Here is a 20,976-nt window from a genome sequence, read left to right on the forward strand (position 1 = left end):
CAGTTGTGCTGCTGCAGTTGCACCACAGCATTTCTTCGTTCTGTGCTCCTCCCAGTAGTCGTTCTTGACTCTGGTCACTGCTGTGGATAGACAACCTGACTGCCTGTCTCCAGGCATTGCAGTCATCTGCAAGGGATTCCCACTCAGAGTTGGTCTGCCAATGCGCCTAATGCCTGAAGCCAGGCATCCCCATACAGCACATCCTCGTGGACTCAGATGTGAACCTAAGGTTTCCTCAAATGAGCAAGGGAAGTCTGGCCCTCCAGGAGATTTCCACATTGGCAATCACTTCTAGGAGTCATCAAATCTAGATGCCACTGCCTCAGAACTGCGGGGCCTGATCCCAGCTCTCTGGGTTTCTGGGTGGTTCTCAGACCCCTCTTCATCTCCACCCGGGCTGTAGAACAGTGTGGAGTATAAATGGCTCTTAGGCTTTAGGAACCTGTTTTCCAACTCTGAATTTAATAGTTAAACTAAAACTATGTTAATAGATTATGTTTAGTTGTATTAAATCCTTTTATGCTGCATACTTTTTTCCCCTTACTGATGCAGTGAATGGCTTTTGGAGAGGTTAAAAGGTGACAACCTTACCAAGAAAACAGGTGTGATTCAAAGAGGGCATGGTCTGACACATAAGATTACAGATCGTCTCTAAAGATCTGTCTTTTAGATCTCTGGTCAAAAATTCCTTGTGAATGTGAAAGTTTTGATTCTGAAATTGCAGAGGAGCTTGCACAGTGGTACCTCGGTTTTCGAACGTCTCGGAAATTGAACATTTCGGTTTTCAAACGCCGAAAACCTGGAAGTAACTGCTTCGGTTTTCAAACACTTTTCAGAAGTTGAAGGCTACGGCAGCGTAGCTAGCCCCTCAGGTGCCTGGTGCGAGGGCATGTCCTGCAGCCGGGGCAAGCCTCTCCGAAGCTTGGAGCCTCTTCACCGCCTCCCCTTCAGCTGTAGGGCGGCTGAGGGAGAGGCAGTAGGCAGACACAAGTCCCACGCTGCTGTTTCAGGCAGCGCGGAACCTGGGGGCCTAAGCCACCATGTCACTTCTAAAACGTTTTGTGAGCCCAATTTTTTTAAAACTCATTTTGTCACACACCCCCCCTCAGTGATGACACCCGGGGCGGACCGCACCCCCCTTCCTCCGCCACTGGCCACGTGGCTTCCATATTGAGTTTTCCATAAGTAAATGCTTCTGGAAGTAAATGCTTTGGTTTTCAAACGTTTCAGAAGTCGAACGGTCTTCCGGAACAGATTACGTTCGAAAACCGAGCTACCACTGTATTTTGAAGAGGGTTGGACAACAGAGTTAAGACAACAATATGTTATCTTTCTTTGAAGGTAACATATTTGCTGTATAAGGTTCGGCTCATTCAAGTTTCCTGTTGCTGAAATGGCGTTTGACCAAATTGCAGGATGTTAGCATCCAAAATGCATATGTAAAGGGTTAATTGCAAGAGGTGTGGAACTCTGAGATGTCATATACCTTCTGGCAGTTATGGCAGTTGGTACAGTTATGGCAGTTAGTAGAACAGTCTTAACAGTTAGAGCAGCAGATATGCTATGTTGTGCCTCTAACCGTCTGTCACAGTTTAATCTATGTAAGAAATATTAGTAACTTAAGAAACAGCCCCCTGCACTGTATATTTACTCTGCAGCTGTAAGTACACCAAGTAAACGTTATTTGTTCCTTAAACTTTAAAAGAGAGTGTCTTGCGTAGTTTTTATAGGAGGGAAAAGAGAACTACTTAACGGGTCAAACGACCAAGGGCTGACATCTGCATACTCTGCAAATGGGAACTAGTGTCCAATTCCCACACATATGCAGCAAAAGCGTTCTCCTTCCTGCCTCGGCCTGCTTATTTCTGTTGCAGAGCCTTTGCTGGTGAATACGGCATTCTTTCCTGTCTTCTTTCCACACCAGGGTCTCATTATGGAACTGTCATTGTAACACAGGTGCTATTTGCTCAAAATAGATGCAACCAAACAGAAGGGAGACTTATTCAGCAGAAGAACTGGCTTTATTGGGGAAAAGGGATAATTTAGTTTCAACATGTACCATCCAAGAAGAAGAAGAAAAATGGAAAATTCCTGTCATCATCTTCACTGTTTCCAACAGGCCTCCTCGTTGAACTGGAATCACTTCTGGATTTGATTTGGACTAATCTGACTGCTGAATATTTCTAGTTGCTGAGTATTTTGTAAATGAGACACAATTTAGAAACTTGCACCACCCTGAAGCATTTTTAAAGTTAACAATTTTTTAAAAGTCTGCATGACAGAAACAAGCTCAAGGCTCGCTTGTGAAAATGGCAAAATACATCAGGGCTGCTTTTCCTAAAACACTGGAAATACTGAACTAACATACAAGTATGAAAAATTAGAGTGCTATATGATTGAGGTGCCAATCTTATAATAACTTAGAAAGGAAATGCTATTGAACTCAGTGGGGTTTACTTCTAAGTAGACACATTTAAGATAACACTATATAGGAAGCTGGTACACTAATATTTATACAGTGGTACCTAGGGTTAAGTACTTAATTCGTTCCGGAGGTCCGTACTTAACCTGAAACTGTTCTTAACCTGAAGCACCACTTTAGCTAATGGGGCCACCCGCTGCTGCCGCACCGCCGGAGCACAATTTCTGTTCTCTTCCTGAAGCAAAGTTCTTAACTTGAAGCACAATTTCTGGGTTAGCGGAGTCCGTAACCTGAAGCATATGTAACCTAAAGCGTATGTAACTTGAGGTATTAGTTTGCAGCCTGTACCACATTAATCATGCAACACTGGAGGTTGGTATGGTGTGATTTGATTTGTTGTGCTGGAGTTGTTTGTTGCTTATGTCTTTGGATTGGGTTTGGTTTCTATATGTTCAGACCCTCCCAGTGTCCCTCTTTCCCAGGGACAGTCGCAGATTTACATAAACTGTCCCAGTTTCTGATTTGATCCCAGAATATCTCACTTTTTCTTAGGACATCCCTATTTTCATCAGAGAAATGTTGGAGGGTATGGAGTTATGCAACCCCTGAGCTGTCTCAAGGCAGTACTGTATAGGGAAGTTTTTAAATGTTTAATGTTTTATTATGTTTTTATATATATATATTGGAAGCCACCCAGAGTGGCTGGGGCAACCCTGCCAGATGGGTGGGGTATAACTAGTAATTTATTATTATGAAATAGAACTTCATAGGAGAATTTCATAGAATTTCATAGGAGAAATGTTGGAGGGTACGTATGTTGTGTCTCTGTGGGCCTTCGATTTTCAAAAATATGTGGTATTTTCAGTTCCATTACTTTCCATAGCCAGGTCTGTAGCTTTCTGTGTTTAGGTCCCGTCCCCCCAAAGATTTCAAAGTGGATTAGCCGTTATTGTGCTTCAGTAGTGCCCTTCTATAGCTTATAGGCTGTGTGGACATTTTACATTTGCATGCCAGTGCTTTCTTGACCACCTCCAGGGATCAAGTATGAAGTTTGCAGATTGTTCATCCAAACCATAGGTGCCAACTCTAAGGGGCTGAGGTGTCCTCAAAGTATGTGGGCACAGGGCTGAGCCCTCCCAATCTTGAGGGCCCAGGCCTTCCCGTGGTGGCAGCGGCCTTGCTGGACCTCCCCACAGTGGCGGCAGGTCTCATTGGGTCTCCCCATGGTGGTAGTGGGCCTTGGCATGTCTCATGGCCTCTTCCTGACATGCGTGATATTGCTAGAATATTTTTAGGCTTAAAATATTTTGAAGTTTATAAAGTCTTTCTAGCCAATGTGGTAAATTAGGGTTGCCATATTTCAAAAAGTGAAGATACGGACACAAACGTTGTTGAGCTTTTTTCAACATGGACACTGATTCCAACTGCAATGTTCTGGGTGTGTGCAGGCATTTTTTGGGCCATCTCTCACAAAATGTCTCTTGGCCCTTTTTCGGAGCAGGGCAAGTTGAGGCAGGGAGGTGGCGACAGAGACTGCATGGGCATAATGAGGAGGGCCTGAGTTCCAATTCACTGCTCCTGTCACCAGAGACAGTGGGCTCCTTCTGCCTCATTATTGGGGAAGGAAGCATGTTAGACAAATAGACAACATTAACCACAAGCAGGTAGATTCTCTAGACCAGTGTTTCCCAACCACTGTTCCGTGGCACACTAGTGTGCCGCGAGATGTTGCCTGGTGTGCCGCGGGAAAAATTTAAAAAATATTTTTTTTTAAGTCAAATTTTCGATTGGGGCGCCGTCACTAGATGACCTCTGGGGTTCCCTCCCTCCCGCTCTGCGCCTCCCTCCTCCTCCTCCTCCGGGGAGGCCCTTCCTGGCTCTCGGCCAAGGCTTGGCGGCTGCCACTCACTCGCTCGCCCACCCGTCCCTCCATCCCTGCACCCGGCCTCTCCCCCTCCGTCCCCGGCGCGGGGGCTGCCGGGATCCGTAGTCCCCTCGCCCTTGGGCTCCGCGCCCGCGCGGGGTGCGCGAACTACGTTTCCCAGCGTGGCCTGGCGGGCCGGGCGTTTTGTTTGAAGCGCTCTTCTCCCGGCCATGGAATGAGCGCAGCGGCGGTGGCCGGGCGGGCAGGGGCTCTTCCGCGCAGCCCCCGCGCAGCCTGCCTGCGCCCCCGCGGAGATCGGGCGGCAGGATGGAGCCCGGGGATCCCCGCGGAGGCGGAGCGGCGGAGGCGGAGGCTGCCCCCCAGGTAGGGCTGCGTCAGGGGTTTTTTATTTTTGCAATGCTGCATCCGCGCCGGAGGGGACCCATCGGACCGCGGGGAGACCCCTTGGCGGGCGTGCAAGGCAATGCATGCGTGCAGGCGTTGCATGGAGTGCAGTGCAATGCAATGGCAACGCGGCGCCCTGCATGCATGCATGCAACTTCCACCGGCGCTCCGGACTTGGCAGGTGAGGGGGGTCCCCAGTGGGCGGCAGAGAGAGCCGGGAGGGCGAAGGGGAGCCGGGGGGAGCAGCGCTGCTCCCCGAGCCGAGCCCGGGGGGAAACTTCGGCGTCGTTGCGCCGGGTGTTGGAAGCGGAGGCTGGCGGGGGCCCCTCACCTGCAAAACCTGGTCGCCTCTCATATATTTCGTGCATTGCATTCATCGCCCGCTTTCTCCTCCAAGGAGCTCCCGGGGGCGCGCGTGGTTCTCCCCGTGTTATCCTCGCAACAACAGCCCTGCGAGGTGGGTCAGGCGAGTGGCCCAAGGGAGCACCCAGGGATTGTCCTGGCCAGGTGGGGTGATTTGAACCCTGCTCTCTGCCCGGTCTTCGTCCTCATTTAGCCCCCACATGTGCATGACTGTGCATGACTGAGGTTTCCCCCCCTCGTCTTGGCTATGGTGTGAGTCTGTGCTGTTAATTAACGGGGTTCTGCCTCGGAGAAGATGAGCCAGCCCTCAAGGAGGTGATTATGTAATTTGCTAGCAATTCATGTCCCTCCCGGCGTGACGCTGCGCGCTGACGTCACGGGGCTGTAATGGTGGTGTGCCTCGAGATTTTTTTCATGAAACAAGTGTGCCTTTGCCCAAAAAAGGTTGGGAAACACTGCTCTAGACTGAGGGAATGCTAAAGAGACAAGCCACTGCTCTATATAAAAATGTGATCTGCTTTTTCAGCAGGTGGAACTTCTGTGAGAAAGTTGTGGGCGGAGTGGGAGCAAATGTGCTGCCCAAGCTTTTTTGGTGTTTGTCCTAGAGCAGTTCCACAAGTTGAAGAGACAAATCTCTTTTTTAAACTGATCAGTGGCTTGCCTCTGTGGCAAAAAAAAACCTAAAGAGAAAGCTCTGGCAGTGCAAGTGGTTATCTTTGGCACATGCACAGAGCCTCATCATCGCATAAGCTCAGAGGGCGGGCCAATACCCTTTCAGAGACAATATCCTTACACAAAACTGTGAAAACCACAGAAGGGCACTATCAGTCGAGAAGCTGGGATTAAGGAATGAGTCCTTCCCTGGGAGTTTCTCAAACGCTACCCCGCCTCCCTGCCCCAGGTTGCTCATGCAGAGTATCTTGTGGCCTACTGTAAGTTGGGGGGTGAGAACGCAAGCATATTCCTGCTGTGTAATGAAAGGAAAAGACAACCAGTGAGTGGCTATACATATGTATACACACTGAGGTTATGCCACTCGCTGGGGTGCCTGTCCCAAACCTAGTTCTGGATATGCCTGAATGGTTGCATTCCTTTCCCTTCCCCTCCTCTTGCTTTTCCTTTGCTACACTACTGGTGGTCTGCTGGACTATGTGCAGATGTTTCTCCCATGCTATTTCATGCTTACTTTAAAGTGGCTGTTTAGTAGGGGAATAGAGAATCAACACGTGGGGGACCATCTGCTCCGATGGTGTTCCTAAGCAAACAGCAGATAGCCCTGCCACTGTCTTTGATCCCATATCACTGCTTTTGGCTTAAGTTTCAGGCTGCTGAGCAAAGGTGCATGTGAGCTTGTGCTTTCTGCCCTTTCTTTCACAGTAGCAGTACTTACAGATGTTTGCTCTGGGACTTTCTTTTCCAGTCTGTTTCTCCTGTCACTCTGACTATGACTGGAGGACTTGATTTCCTGGATTTTCTCTCTCTCTGTCTCCTCTGTGAAGCCAAGATGCTTCTTCCAGTCAGTGACTCGTTTCTCAGCTGTTCTGGTGTTTGTGCTTTATTTGTGTACCCTCAAATGTACAACCCTACATTTGGTTTCTTCTTTCAGAGAAGGCCAGGCTCAGCACTGAATGTTATAATCCTTTCCAAAACAGGTGTCACACCAAAAAGAAGAAAATTCAATATTTGTGTTGTTAAAGACAACACAGAAAGAATTGTTCTAAGCACCAAGGACAGGCAGCGGCACACTACATAAAAATGGCATTTAAATGGCATTTGGGTGCTTGCATTTTGGTTGTATTCAGGACCATGAAATTCTTATTTGTTTAACATGACAGAGCATTTGTCTCTGGAGGACAAATATTGAGGACAAATATTGAGACTGCCCCCTCATGAATCACAGACAATGCTCAGGGAGAAAGCAGGAATTGCCTTTTTATATTCTGTCAATTGATAAGTATGCCTGGGCTTTCGGGAGGGAATTTTGATTTTTAGTAATTGTTGTAATTTTGCTTTTTAAAATGTGCTAAGATCTTATGTATGGGTTAGATAAAATATGTTAAATATTAAATACATTGTAAGTCACCTGGACACCTTTTAGTGTTACAAGTGACTAATAAGTTGGATAAATAATAATAATTGAAACTACTCTAGTGGTATCAAAGATAGTGGTTAGGGCCAGGCAGAGAACTGGAATGAAAGGGAGCTGAAATATTTGCATCAGTTGCATTTGTTTATTTATTAGTTTCTTAAGTTTCTTAAGCTTTAGTTTCTTTAGTTTGTTTTATAAATAAAAATAATACCTTTATGACTATGAGTATGTGTGTATGTATGTGTGTGTGTGTGTGTGTGTGTGTATATATATATATATATATAATCCCTGGATGCATACCGTAATGAAATATGCTGCATGTGCCTATGCTTGTGAATACCCCACTGAACTCACTAGGACTTATTTCTTTGTAAACCTACATAGGATCATTCCGAAGATCCCATGTTCATTCCGGAGCTCTACATGAAACCAGTTCTTATATGTAAGAATTCTGTTTGCTGTCTTAATACCTTTGAAAGAGATGAATAAATAGAATGTTTTGGTGTGTGTGTTTTTCTACAGACAATTGGAAATTACTGTGCTGCTGTTCTATTTTCCAGATGTGGAAAACAGCTTGTCTTTCTCTTTCCTGTTTTAAAGAGGCTAGTCTAGCTGAATTTGTTTCAGATGGCAATGAAATTAGAGGCACACATGGAACTGGGAATGTTCATTTTTGCATTACCCTACTAATTAATTAGGAGTGATGAAAAATCACTCCAGAAGTCTTCACTAGGCTTTTTAATCAAGTTAAATCCAGACACAGTATTGCTGCTTTTAGACATCTCAGCTTGAGCTACTTTATGGAGTCCATTTGGTTTGCACCTCAACCTAAGTATTGCATGAAATAATGTATTTTGTTGGAACTGTACAGTTGTGCATGAACATGTACAGCTTAAAACTTTGCGATTGATTAATCCTACAAAAGATGAAATCTTCCCTAGTTCAGTTCCATAATGGAAGCTAGGTCTGCTGCAGCAGCCGTGAACCAAGCTTTAGAACTGGTTCTTTCCTTTCACCAGTAATTTGTGAACCTCTGCACTGCCACTCCTTCCCATTCTGCTAAGTAATGTGAGAAACCCCAGACCACATTCCCTGTCAAGCGAAAACATTCAAGGAGGGCATGGAGCAAGGGAGTCCTGATAGCCCCCCAGAGAAACTGGTTGGGGGGGGCGCATTCAGTCCCCAAGCATGAGATTCTCCACCCTTAGACTCTGGCCAATGTGTGTGCATTCTACTCAGTGATGTCACTTTATCTGTTTCAAAAAGCTATGGAAAAGCAATAAAATAATAATAATAATTTTTTTTAATCATACCCCGTCCTCCCCGGCCAGAACCGGGCTCAGGGCAGCTAACACCAATAAAATTACAATAAAACGTAATAGAAAAAAAGAAGTTAATTAAAATATGGGTTAAAATACAATTTAAAATGCAGCCTCATTTTAGTAGTAGCCCATAAATCAAAACCATAAGGGGAGGGAAACATAAGGGTCAGACTGAGTCCAAACCAAAGGCCAGGCGGAACAGCACCGTCTTGCAGGCCCTGTGGAAAGATGTCAAATCCCGCAGGGCCCTGGTCTCTTGTGACAGAGCATTCCACCAAGTCGGGGCCAGTACTGAAAAGGCCCTGGCCCTAGTTGAAACCAATCTAACCACCTTGTGGCTTGGGACCTCCAAAGTGTTGTTATTTGTGGACCTTAAGGTCCTCTGCGCGGCATACCAGGAGAGACGGTCCCACAGGTATGAGGGTCCTAGGCCGCATAGGGCTTTAAAGGTCAAAACCAGCACCTTAAACCTGACCCTGTACTCCACCGCTACCTTTTTTCAATCCCAGGCTTGTGGGAGCAAACTCTGATTAGAGAAATGTACTCTACATGCACTCTTATTAGCTCCTTTGCTTCAAGTCCAGATCATGATACATTAACACAGAATTCAGACTTCTCTTTCTGACTTAACTACATCCCTGAAGTTGCCATGTTTCTGTGACTACCTAACTCACTTCTCTGCTGTGGATTGTGACCATTTTGTATGGCCTTCTTTCACACAGAGAGAACAGCATTGCATGGAAAACTGTGTTGTTTGTCTGGGTCAGTCCCCACTGATAAATAATTTTATAAAACTTTCCCTTAAGTTTAGTACATACTGAATATATTAGTGATGTGCTTTCCATCAACCCACTGCTTTCCCAAGACAGTGTATCTACAGGCTTTTTCCACTTGCTTTGTAAAGAAGGGCATATAAAACGGCAAAATTAGCTTTCCCCCCTTTGAAAAATCTTGTGAAATCATCTGCTTAATGGCTAGTTTAGCATCGCCAGGTTTTCAGGGCAGCTGACAAATTGTGCAGTTTTAATGCATGGGAATAATGGAGCTTATGGGGCATAAACCTACTGGTTGTAAATCCTCCTTTGATCTTCTGGTGGTTTGTTAGGGTTTTAGGGGGCATTTAATTTAATCGTTTAATTTTTGTCTAAGAAAACAAAAGAAAATGAGCCAATACTGAGGAAGAGGGAGTAATACAATTTTACCATTTTTACCAATGATAAAAACAAAATGTAGCAGCAGCCATGGCTCTGCTCTGTCCACTGCTGATTTCAAAAGAGCAACAGTTTGCATCCACTACATCAGTAGTTATATGTAATTTCATTATATCATGAATTGTTTAAGAAAGACAATCACAAAGCCTTTCATGGTGCAATACAGTGGTACCTCGGGTTACAGACACTTCATGTTACAGACTCTGCTAACCCAGAAATAGTACCTCAGGTTAAGAACGTTGCTTCAGGATGAGAACAGAAATCTCGCTGCGGTGGCGCGGCGGCAGCGGGAGGCCCCATTAGCTAAAGTGGTACCTCAGATTAAGAACAGTTTCAGGTTAAGAACGGACCTCCAGAACGAATTAAGTTCTTAACCTGAGGTACCACTGTAGTGTTGTTTCCTTGTTGTTGTTTTAATAACAAAATAGTGAAGTATATTTAGCGCTTTGTCAGGACATGATTTCAGCTTTGATGCTAGTATTTATTAGAATTCATATCCACCCATTAAAATCCATTACAAAATTATATTCAAGAGAATAGGGTGGGTTAGGGTTAATGTTTAGAATATTTTCTCTGTAACGTTTAGAGTATTGCTTCTGCATGAAATGAAATAGGATAGCCTTGCACAGACTCTCTCTCTCTCTCTCTCTCTCTCTCTCTCTCTCTCTCTCTCTCTCTCTCTGTGTGTGTGTGTGTGTGTGTTCCGTTCCCGTTAGGAGTTTCACGGAAAGCAGGCTCTCACCAACTGCATTTTCCCTCATCTCAGTACCTCAGTGACACAACCGATTTCCCATTTCTTTTAGATTTTAACAGAAGAGGACCTAGAAGCACCACCTGGTATTCTAAGAGGCCATGTGTACTTCTGTAAGCTTTATTTACAGATGTACAGCAAAATGCTCTCTTCTTTTTAAAATGTATTGTACTTTGCTTTCTAGAAGGCAAACTCACCCTGTAGTGGTAAACATGCTGGCATCAGGTCTCTCTGCTGGTGCTATGTGGAAAAGATAACAGCACGGGAGGCTTTAAATCCTCATATTGTTGTGGCTTCTTAGTTTTGTCAGGTGCTGTGACTTGGTCCTAACACTGAGCTTAGGAGACAAAACAGTTGGAAACCTGGTGAATGGCACCAAGGGTCAGTGAAATTTACTATGGGCAGCTGCTGCTTCAAAGCAACTCTCTGTGCAGAAGCCTATTAAGAAGTAGTAGGTTACTTTCCTGCAGTTTCCCTTAGCATGATGGATGATGTTCTGAAAAGCGAAAGGACTTCCTGTGCCATGGAGGTTGCGTGTGTGTGTTAGATGGTGAGGGCAAGGCATTCTTTATTTAGTTAAGTTACCAAATAATTAATGCTACTAGGCTGTTCAGCACTGCCATTTTTGTTCAGATCAGTTTGTGTACAATAACATTGCCTCTAGCTCCTGAACAGTATTTTCATATTTGTAATTTGTAATAGGGTTCTTTGAATTAGTAATAGAATAAAGTTAATGTATAACTCATCAGTATCAAGAGTCGTCAGATATTTGGCTCCTGCTATAGTTATACTCAGTGCTATTTTTCTAGCAAAAGTGGTGCTGGAACACACCATGTATGCTTTTCTCTTAGAATGGCAATGGCGCCCACATGAGAGGTGCCGGAACTGATTTCTGGTGAGTTCTAGCTGAAAAAATGTCCTGTTTATACTGCACATTGGAGTCTTATTCTAGAACTGAGATTCCCAAATTGTGAGTGTGGATTTTTGTTTGTTTATCGTTTTCACAGTGGAAATTTGGGGGTGTCACACATGCCCCTCTCCATATTTCATGTTGGATTTGCATATGGGAGATCTGGGTTCAAAACCCAGTTCTACCTTGAAACACACTGGATTATCCGCTTGACAGGATTGCTGAGCAAATAAAATTAACCATAAATCTAGAGGGGATAGCATACCCTCTAATATTTCAAAGATTTAGACTGCAGCCCTAGATATACCTGACTGGGAATAAGTTCCATCGGACATAGTGCTAACGAAGTAGTTCTGTTAGTGCAAGGATTTCTGCTTGCACAATGGAATGCCCCCCTTCCCTGCACACCCCTAAATTTGTTTTAGGGTTCCCCAAGCCCTCTAGCAAGGCTGCAACTCTGAAAGCTTGACTTGAGCAGAGAGGCATACTAGAGTTCTCTTGTTTAATCTGTGCAAGGAGAGTCTCCTCACAGTTAATAAATAAATAAATATTTTTAAATATATTTATATCCCGCCCTCCCCAGCCGAAGCCGGGCTCAGAGCGGCTAACTACAGTTAGATCTTATGGGGGAACTAAGCCTACCTGGGGAGGCAGGGAGCTGAGGTCCCACCTGTTATGCACGGAAGTTCTCACCCTGGGCCAGCAGGGGGGTACTGTAGATAGTTTTCACTCAGGTCCACATATGCAAATAAGGAATTGAAAGTGACATTCAGTGATTGGATAGTTACAGAAAGTTGTTACTGTTGCGTTGTAGTGGAGCTCTATATAAACAGGCTGAACCCTTCAGTTCAGTTCTGTTCTGGCCTGTGAATAAACAAGAGCTGTCTGAAGAATCACTGAGTCGACTGATATGTTCACGCACAATCTAACACCACCTAAATTTTCAAGGAGGGGGCCGGCCCCCCTCAATACTCTGCAGCCACAACCGGTCCCATTGGGCATACCCACGGCCACAGCAGGCCTCATTTGGCCTTCCCGAGGCTGCAACGGGCCCTGTTGGGCCTCCTCAAACCACATGATGTCACATGTGCGGTGCACATGTGACATCACAAGTGTGTGTGTGTCCCCCGAGTTGAGCGGAACCCAGTTTATGTGCTCCAAGGCCAATTCTTTCCCCCGCTTCAGACCTGTTCTCTGCTGCTACATGAGGCAGCAGGGAGCACCTCACCTGTCTTGCAGCACAAAGCCAATATCTGTGGCCCCTGCTAGCCTTGGGGAGGCCCTGGTCCAGAAACAGGATTTTGCCTCAAGGATTCTCCCCAGCCATAGAGATCCATAGTTTCTCTCTTCCACCTTCTGTTCAGGTGTTCAGCATGCCCATGTGCATACCACCCACTTTGTTTATAGGGAAAGTGGTCAGAGCATATCCAGATGGTTCAAAAAGGTTATCGGTCACTCCACCGATGCTTAGTTTCTCAGAAAACATATTCCACTCCTCTCATGGTGCTTCTGCAGTTGTGGAGATTATTCCCCACCCCACCGATTTTCATTTTATCTCCCAACATGAACAGATTATACAGATCACACATAACGTATATTCAGCGCCCAGAAAGAGTACCGGGGCTGCCTGTTATTTCTCTCCCTACTAGCTTCATGCACATAGGTAAAATCCTTTTGAGGAACCATATCAAGTGCTAAGTAACTGGACACCCCATGCGTCAAAGGTTTACAGCTCCAGCTGTACAGCATGTACATGAAGGGAAAGAAGTATGCAACAAGTCTCCTGTCTCCCTTCATCCTCTTGCAGAGTTCCCCACCACATATGCACGTTGTGCGTTCTTCCGCCCACATAAGGCAGGGTAATATCCGGCCCCGAGTGAAGAAATACTGACAATAAAACTGCAGCACGAATGTTCCAAGAATGGTGTCCAAATAACCAGATTTAGTACATCCATTTGTATCAGTTTAGGAAAGCAGCATCAGTGATAGGAACTCTGTTTACAGGGTTTTCTTGTCCTAAAACTGCTTGCAGGTGCTTCCTTCTTGTCCAACACATAGATCCCAGAGAATAGTTTTCTGGGATCTTTTTGAGGCAGTTTACTTATGAAATCAGTCAGTGGTTAGTGATGTTCTGCCTCATCTGCTGCTGCTCTACAAGTCTGCATTTAAAACTGAATTTTCCCTCTGTAGGTCTGTTAGCAACTGATCAAGTCTTAATATCTATTATTATGCATTTACTTATTGTTCCTATGTAGAATATCTAAATCCTGTTTAGGCCAGTTCTCTGAACTAAAGTTCCCCATGTTTTATGCTTTTAGATATGCTGCAAGCCGCCCAGAATGGCTGGGGAAAGTTCTTTGCTATTCAAATTATTAATGAATTAAAATATTGATTTACATTAAAATGTGAATTAGATATGAGTTTTGCCGACAAGATGGGCAACACAACCTAAATTGTGTTGAAATCAACACAGATTGATACAAGACTATGTGCATGATATTGCCACATTTTCCAGAGAATGAACCTATGCTTGTTTGAATATGCTATTCCACTGACTAAAAAGAAAATCTAGTTTGATGGCAGCTTAAATTCGGGCAATTTAAAAACAGATCAGTTTGCAGCTCTATTGACAAGGATTCAGTATGCACCAAACTGCAAATATGTTCCATGAAACTAATTAGACTTGGATTTGGTCAATATCTGTGGAGGAATCCCCATCTTTTTATTGAATTTCTATACCACCTTTCACCCAAGGATCACAGGGCAGTTTACAATATAAAATCTATGCTGCTCTTCTGATGCAACATTAAAAAAAAGATACAGATAAATTGAAAATGATTCAATACAGAGCAGCAAAGAAGAAAAGGGATAAAATAGATTGTTGAATAGGGAAATGTTAAATAAAATGGGCATGTTTGCCTTTAGCAATATAATTTGGTCTTGACAGTCTTCAAATATCTAAAAGCCATCTAGAAAAAAAAAAATCCCCAACCGCTGGCAACAGATTATGGGACAAATTACGACAGTTTTCAAATGGAGTTAGCATCAGCAGTTGAAAAACCCATTGGCTGATAGAGCAAATTGGAAAGTGTAGAGCCATTTTCTTTGGGATTTTTAAAAATAATAGTCTGGACAAACAATTAGGAAAGAGGTGGCCCCTACCTCAGTAAAGGGGTGAACCAGGACTCTGTGCCATAAACATTCTTATTACCCCCACCCCCAAATCTCTTGAATGGCCATTACAACTCCAGACCACAAATTCTAAATGTAGCCAGCATATATGAATTTCAGCAACAGATTCCTTGGATCTTGTACAGGGGGGTGGCGGGAGAGTTTTATTCTCCTTATGGTAGTTAGTCATTCCAGTCCTGTTTATTTATGTCTTTGCTGGCTTTTTTTCCTCCCCTTGACCCTAGGTCCAGAAGCAACTTCAGGGTCCTGCCAGTGAAGCCGTATGTTATTCCTGGCTGGGTGAGCTGGGGAAAGTGTCAAAGAGAATACTTCTCTTGTACCCTGCATGTGTCAGAGAGAGGCAAGGAGAGGTAGTGAACATCTGCCCATTTTTGGCTTTGCTCTATTGAAAACAATAGAGGGGGAAGGAGGGAGAAAACCCTTGTTTTGCTGCCAAGACCAGGATCTGATGAATATGTAGCATCTAAAAAAGCTACTGGGGATTCCAAATTTTACTTTAAGAACTTGAGCTTTTTTTGTAGCAATGTTAGAAGCCAAACAGGACATGTGTGACTCTCTGTAAATCATTTATCTTAGCAACAAGTAAAACTCCATTCCTAATGCCCTGCTTTTAGAGGAGTAGGTAAGTGTTTGATTTGGTATTCCATTCTTCTCATTGGCTGTGAGCATCATGGATTTGGGACTGATGACTGAGATGCTGTCATAACCAGTTTTGTTCATTTTTTTTAAGCAGGTGCTGGCACTGCTAACAGGAAGGGTCAGATGGGGACAGCTGAGAAGTTACACTAAAAAAAAGGAGGTTCCTGATGTGGAAAATGTTGAGGACAGCTTAGCTGCTGTGAGACTCTGCATCAGCTCCATTTGCAAGATTTCCAGGCTAGCTCTCAGGTTCTCTCTAGTGACTAGAGTGTTGGATTTAGACCAGGGAGACATTCCGGATTCAAGTCCCCACACAGTTGTGAACTTCACTGGGTGACCTTGCACTCCTTCAGTTCGCACTCCTTCAGTTCGCACTCCTTCAGTTCTCCAACTCTCAGGTCCCACCAACTCTCTGGAGCAGATTTGACTACAGTGCAGAGATGGCTGCCTTTTTATAAAGCTATTGTCTCATTTAGAAGTAATAATTTGTAAAGATAATTCCTTCAGATTTTGTTTTTTTTCCTTGCCACTCAAACGAAAACAAAAACCAAAGTAGAACTTCTTAAAGCCAGACAGATCCACCTCAGTGTAGGAAAGCTAGCCAAATCTCATTTCCAAAACATATGGTTTGCCTGCTTCTCTTTGTTCAGTAAAATTCCATATCTGCAGTGTTTCCTACTTCTTGCCAAAGGATATCTAGGCTTGACTTCAAACACCCATGGGTAGAAGTCAATGAAAGACTTGACCTTCATTATTATTATTATTGTGGTTAGTAGCTAAGCTGACTTTGAAATTTCTAAGAGCATATAGAATAACCTGATGTGCAAATGAAATCTTCCAAAATCAGAACTGGCAGCTATAATTTTCATGGGCATCTGTCAAATAAACCTGAGTTCCCAACCCAAAAAATAATTTGTTCAGGTTTATTTTGCTTATGAGTACTTCTAAGGTGGCCATGAGTCCTGTATTTGAAAGGTTATCCATTGCAGATTTAAAGTTAAAGAACCTTGAGAAGGGAGAATTGTTGCCCATTGACAGTTGACATCTAGACAGCAGGCATATGGGTCAACAGGCCACAGACTTTCCTATTATAGTGAGATGTGTTTCTATTTGAATTAATAGTATTGTTATTTTTATAAATTTGCATCCAAATTCTTATCTGCATTTTTATTTTTGCAAATCTGTGTCACCATTTGTCTTCTTTTGATGTTCTACTTCCTCTTTTTATGATCTCACCCTAATAAATTTTCATTCGACTTCTGAACCTATATATTTAATGGTCAATTAATATCAGCTACTAGACTATTTCTTGATTATTAAAGTATTGGATAAGTGGTTTACATAAAAACAATGACATACAATAAAATTTCCTAAATACCGGTAAATAGATAAACACAACTGTACAAATAAAACTGAGTGATGTACAAATAAAAAAATTAAAAATTAACAGTCAAAGTCAATGAGAGCATGGTAAACATAGAAGTCTCTGCCTCACAAATAAGCTATAATAAAGATTTTCTGGTGATAATTGGAAATGTGTAACAATCAAATTCCATTATTAGCACCTCAGAAGCCAACCAATCCACACAAACACACACACCAGTTCTATGTGCCGTCATCTTTTGAAATTGCTCAAGGGCAATTAAGCTTAACAATTCTCATAACTATGTCAAGGGAACCACTGGATTTGTCTAGCAGGCATGTGCTAGGACATTCTATGAATAAATATTACACACATATATACACACAGAGTTACTAGGAAATCAAAATGCGGTCATGAGCCTGAATCTCTTAGCAGCCATAGAAAGGTTGGTTCTCTTCCAAATTCTGTGAATCAAACTGCAGGGGTCCGTTTTGTGAAGAGAGCCCTGCAGGATTCACACAGCTGTAGAGGGAAAGCAAGTATCTAATCCAGCTGAAACAATTCCAAACTCCAACAAAGCCAGTCAAGCCACAAAACTGTTGTTTTCTGTTTTTAATATTCATGAGTTGTATTGATTACATGAAAAACGGTTTCCTTCTTCTGCCTCTGCTTAACTCATGGGGTAACTATTAATAGGGATCATGTCTTTGTTTGCATCTAGTAAGTATACCCAGGAGTAACAAGATGAAACACAATGGCCTACCTTTGACCTTATTTCCTTAAAAAAAACCCAAAGGGAAGAATAATGAGAATATGCTTATTATTATACATAGGAGGCTGTAATGGTATGGGGAAATTAGGCATATTCCGTGTGGTCGTCTAGATCCAGTGCCTAAAAACCAAGCCAATAGTTACTGACTGCAACATCCAAACTGTTGGGGATCTGATATCCATTTTCTAGGCTCTGGTAACATTGAAGGTAGATTACTGGAATGAGTTCTACATGGGAGTGCCCAGGAAGACCAGAATACATCAGACCATCCCCCAACCCAAACTAGTTCGTTAAGAAAATCCCCAAACTTGGTTCCATGGGTGACTCTGGGTCATCTCTCTGCGGTAGCTTATCTTAAAGTTTTAAGTATCTATATGCTTATCACATTTATACATTTTAAATTTATTGTTGTACATTGTTTTAAATGTTTTTCCCCTTCTTGGGGATTGTACCCCCAAGTGTGTTTTATAAGCTGGTCTCCGACCATAATAAATTATCTATCTATCTACCATCAGTGAGACTGCTAACTGGGAGAAGCCAGGACAGGTTCGGTATCAGAGGAAACCTCCTTAATAAGCTCTCAGTTTGCACATAGATACTTCAGTGTGATGGAAGGTGCTGGGAGTTAACACTGGCCTGTAACCCAAGCATTTGCTCCGTGCTTCATTTGCCATATAAAGGGTTCCCCTTTCCAAAGTCATCAGCACAGAGGTATTCCCATTTACTGGTGTAGTGGTTAAGAGCGGTAGTCTCGTAATCTGGTGAACCGAGTTCGCTTCCCTGCTCCTTCGCATGCAGCTGCTGGGTGACCTTGGGCCAGTCACACTTCTCTGAAGTCTCTCAGCCTCACTCACCTCACAGAGTGTTTGTCGTGGGGGAGAAACAGAAAGGAGAATGTTAGCCGCTTTGAGACTCCTTAGGGTAGTGATAAAGTGGGATATCAAATCCAGACTCAAACTGCTGCTGCTGTGGTGCAGGGAGCAGAGTCTATTAGCAGTGTTGGAACAACAAAATCAAGGGTCCTCGGTCCTCAGGTCCTGGCATGAAGAGCCTTGAACTCAATTGAAGGACTGAGCTTCTGGTGCTTTTTGCGCTCTCTCTCTCTCTCTCTCTCTCTCTCTCTCTCTCTCTCTCTTAATTGCACTGCAGGGTTTTTGGTTCACCTATGTGAGTAACGTTTTAGTTTGGTTTCTATGTTCACATAGTCTTACAGTGCACGTACTATGAATCTCTGCTAGCCGTTGAGCAGGGCTGGAAAAGATTTACATGTGTCTGAACTAGCAGAGAGAAGTGCATAAATTCACATAGTAATTCTCATAGTTCTCATGCTTAATTCAGTTCTGTGACATTTGGGAAAGTTTGTCTAGTATTAATACTTGGGTTGTTGTTTTTTAAGTAGGGGGTTATTCTGACAGACATACTGTTGAAATAAAAACTTGAAAGAATGCACCTCAGATTTTACAGGTGCACAGAACATTCATTTGTAATGACTAATAGATCTTTTTCTTAAAGGCTGACCTAATGTTAAAAGGAATGTTTTGTTTACATACGGTGCTTTCGTTTATTGACAAGTACCAAAATGTATGACCAAATCGGGATTTTGTACAGCATTTTTTATTTTTTCTGGAATCATTTTCTTTATCCCCCCGACCACCAGCAGGTTGATACGGATTACTGTATTTCCAAAGGAAATAATATTCCTTAAAAGGCAGAATAATGCAGAATAAAGTTGACTTTTAAACAAAAACTAATATAACTCATGTATTGCAGTAACACATATCTAATATAATATGCTATGATATTGTGATTAATTTCTGAAAAATAATGAATGAGCACTTACTGTCATCATTAATGTCACATGTCTCCTGGGAAGGCTTTATTGACATAGTGTCAAAAAATGCTGAATGCCAGATGGAGTGGCAAGCAATAGGGAGAGGGATGTCAGCTGGAGTGCACAGCTGGACTGATGTCATCACTCAGCACCAAATGCACAGCTGGTTGTAAATTGGGCATGAAGGGTTCAGAGGGAGAAGGAAAGACTAGGCAGATCAGCAGTAGCAATGGCCGCATCAGATCTTTGTGTTGTGCCAAGGATGTTCAATGTGTTTCTTTTTTGCCATTGGACAAACCTGAAAGCAATGCAAACAAGGAGATTGCTTTCTATTATCCTCCTTAGAAGTAAATGTTCAAAATAGCCCCACACAGTAAACGTACTGTTCAAAATTATATTTTGTGAGGTCTTTAGCTTCATTGGTTCCAGGCTTGATTGTGCCTTGTACAAGCCGGTGTGGTGTAGTGGTTAAGAGCAGTGGACTTGTAATCTGGTGAACCGCTCCTCCACATGCAGCTGCTGGGTGACCTTGGGCTAGTCACACTTCTCTGAAGTCTCTCAGCCCCACTCACCTCACAGGGTGTTTGTTGTGGGGGAGGAAGGGAAAGGAGAATGCTAACCGCTTTGAGACTCCTTAGAGTAGTGATAAAGCGGGATATCAAATCCAAATCCAAACTCTTCATCCATGAACCTTCTTAGTTTGGCCCATGGTTGCTGCTTGCCCCACTTCTTTTGCCTCTTCTATCCTATCATTTGTCTTAAATTTCTTCCTAATTCTGTCTGTCTGCTTGCTCCTTACCAGACCGTCCTGGTCGTCCTAGACAGGATCTTGCCAAATTTACCGGAGTGAATCAACAGACATTATTCACACACAGGCTAAGTGACACTTAGCAAACCAACGAGGTGCAATCAACAGGTCCTCCTTCAAAATGAACGAAACAATTATTTGTCCGGAAGAGCTGATGATAAATATGCATATCATTATAATTTATCTTCATTATCATGATCAAAATACTTTGATTTGGACCCTTGTATTGCATGCTTAAATTAAAACAAAGTTCAGTCATCTGTGCTTAAATGCGAAGGGATCCATCAGTGTACAAGGTAATATATCTTCTACAAGTCACCTTAAGTTTATGTAGCAAATTGAAGGGGGGGGATGATATACTTCTAGGTGCTTGACTCTTTTATGGCACATACATTAAAAACATCATCAGGTGTGTTGGGGGAGGTGTTTTGGAAAACTCTATGTCATCATGCATTTTAGAGCAGACATGGTAAATCTATTCATCATGAAACGAAGACCACCACTGTGTTTGCAGAGCAGAAAGCCAGGCTTTCTTTTCTGGATAATAAATGATCACAGTGCTGGAAGTGAGTCAGACTGGCCAGAAGACAAACTATCTTTCATTCCAGTCTTCTGGATTCACCTGTACATATTCAGGTGCTCAGCAGAAATGGGTTTTGTCTTCAAGGCTGAAAGACCCTTTAGTTTAATTTAGGGGCATTTCACTGGACTTCCCCAAGAAAGTAAAATAAATTTGCTAGTGGTTACAAGTTGTAAAAAGCTGTTAAAATACACAGGTTCTGCCTCATTTCCAGTGAAATGCTGCGACTTAAGAACACTCGTTTATTGTTACACACTATGCTCCCAGACTGTCCAGGTAGATGAAATTGGATACCCTTTCGTATTTCTTTAAGCGTTTCATTATCATTTACGGGTTGTTTTGCGGGACAGGGAGGGGGAACCCAAAACCAAAGCCCTGGGAGAGAAGTACAATCTAACTTTCAGCAATGTGCAGCTGAATGCATTAAGAGAAAGAAAGAAAGAGAGAGAGGGAG

General features: G+C 43.2%; 1 protein-coding gene and 1 long non-coding RNA gene across 6 annotated transcripts in view; both read left to right on the plus strand.

Moving 5' to 3' along the window:
- Positions 1-20,976, plus strand: part of SLC25A21 (solute carrier family 25 member 21) — a 274,218-nt gene that overhangs the window by 89,965 nt on the left and 163,277 nt on the right. The window lies entirely within an intron of this gene.
- On the plus strand, positions 1,356-20,969 carry LOC310710350. 2 transcript variants are annotated; one of them, XR_014527956.1, is made up of 3 exons: positions 1,356-1,601; positions 1,925-2,370; positions 19,937-20,969. It is a non-coding gene; the product is annotated as an uncharacterized lncRNA (long non-coding RNA). The 2 variants fall into 2 exon arrangements; XR_014527957.1 differs by lacking the exon at positions 1,356-1,601 and having other exon boundaries at positions 1,669-2,370.

This window comes from Podarcis liolepis (assembly GCF_965112155.1).
Source record: "Podarcis liolepis genome assembly, chromosome: 1".
Classification (NCBI taxonomy): domain Eukaryota; kingdom Metazoa; phylum Chordata; class Lepidosauria; order Squamata; family Lacertidae; genus Podarcis; species Podarcis liolepis.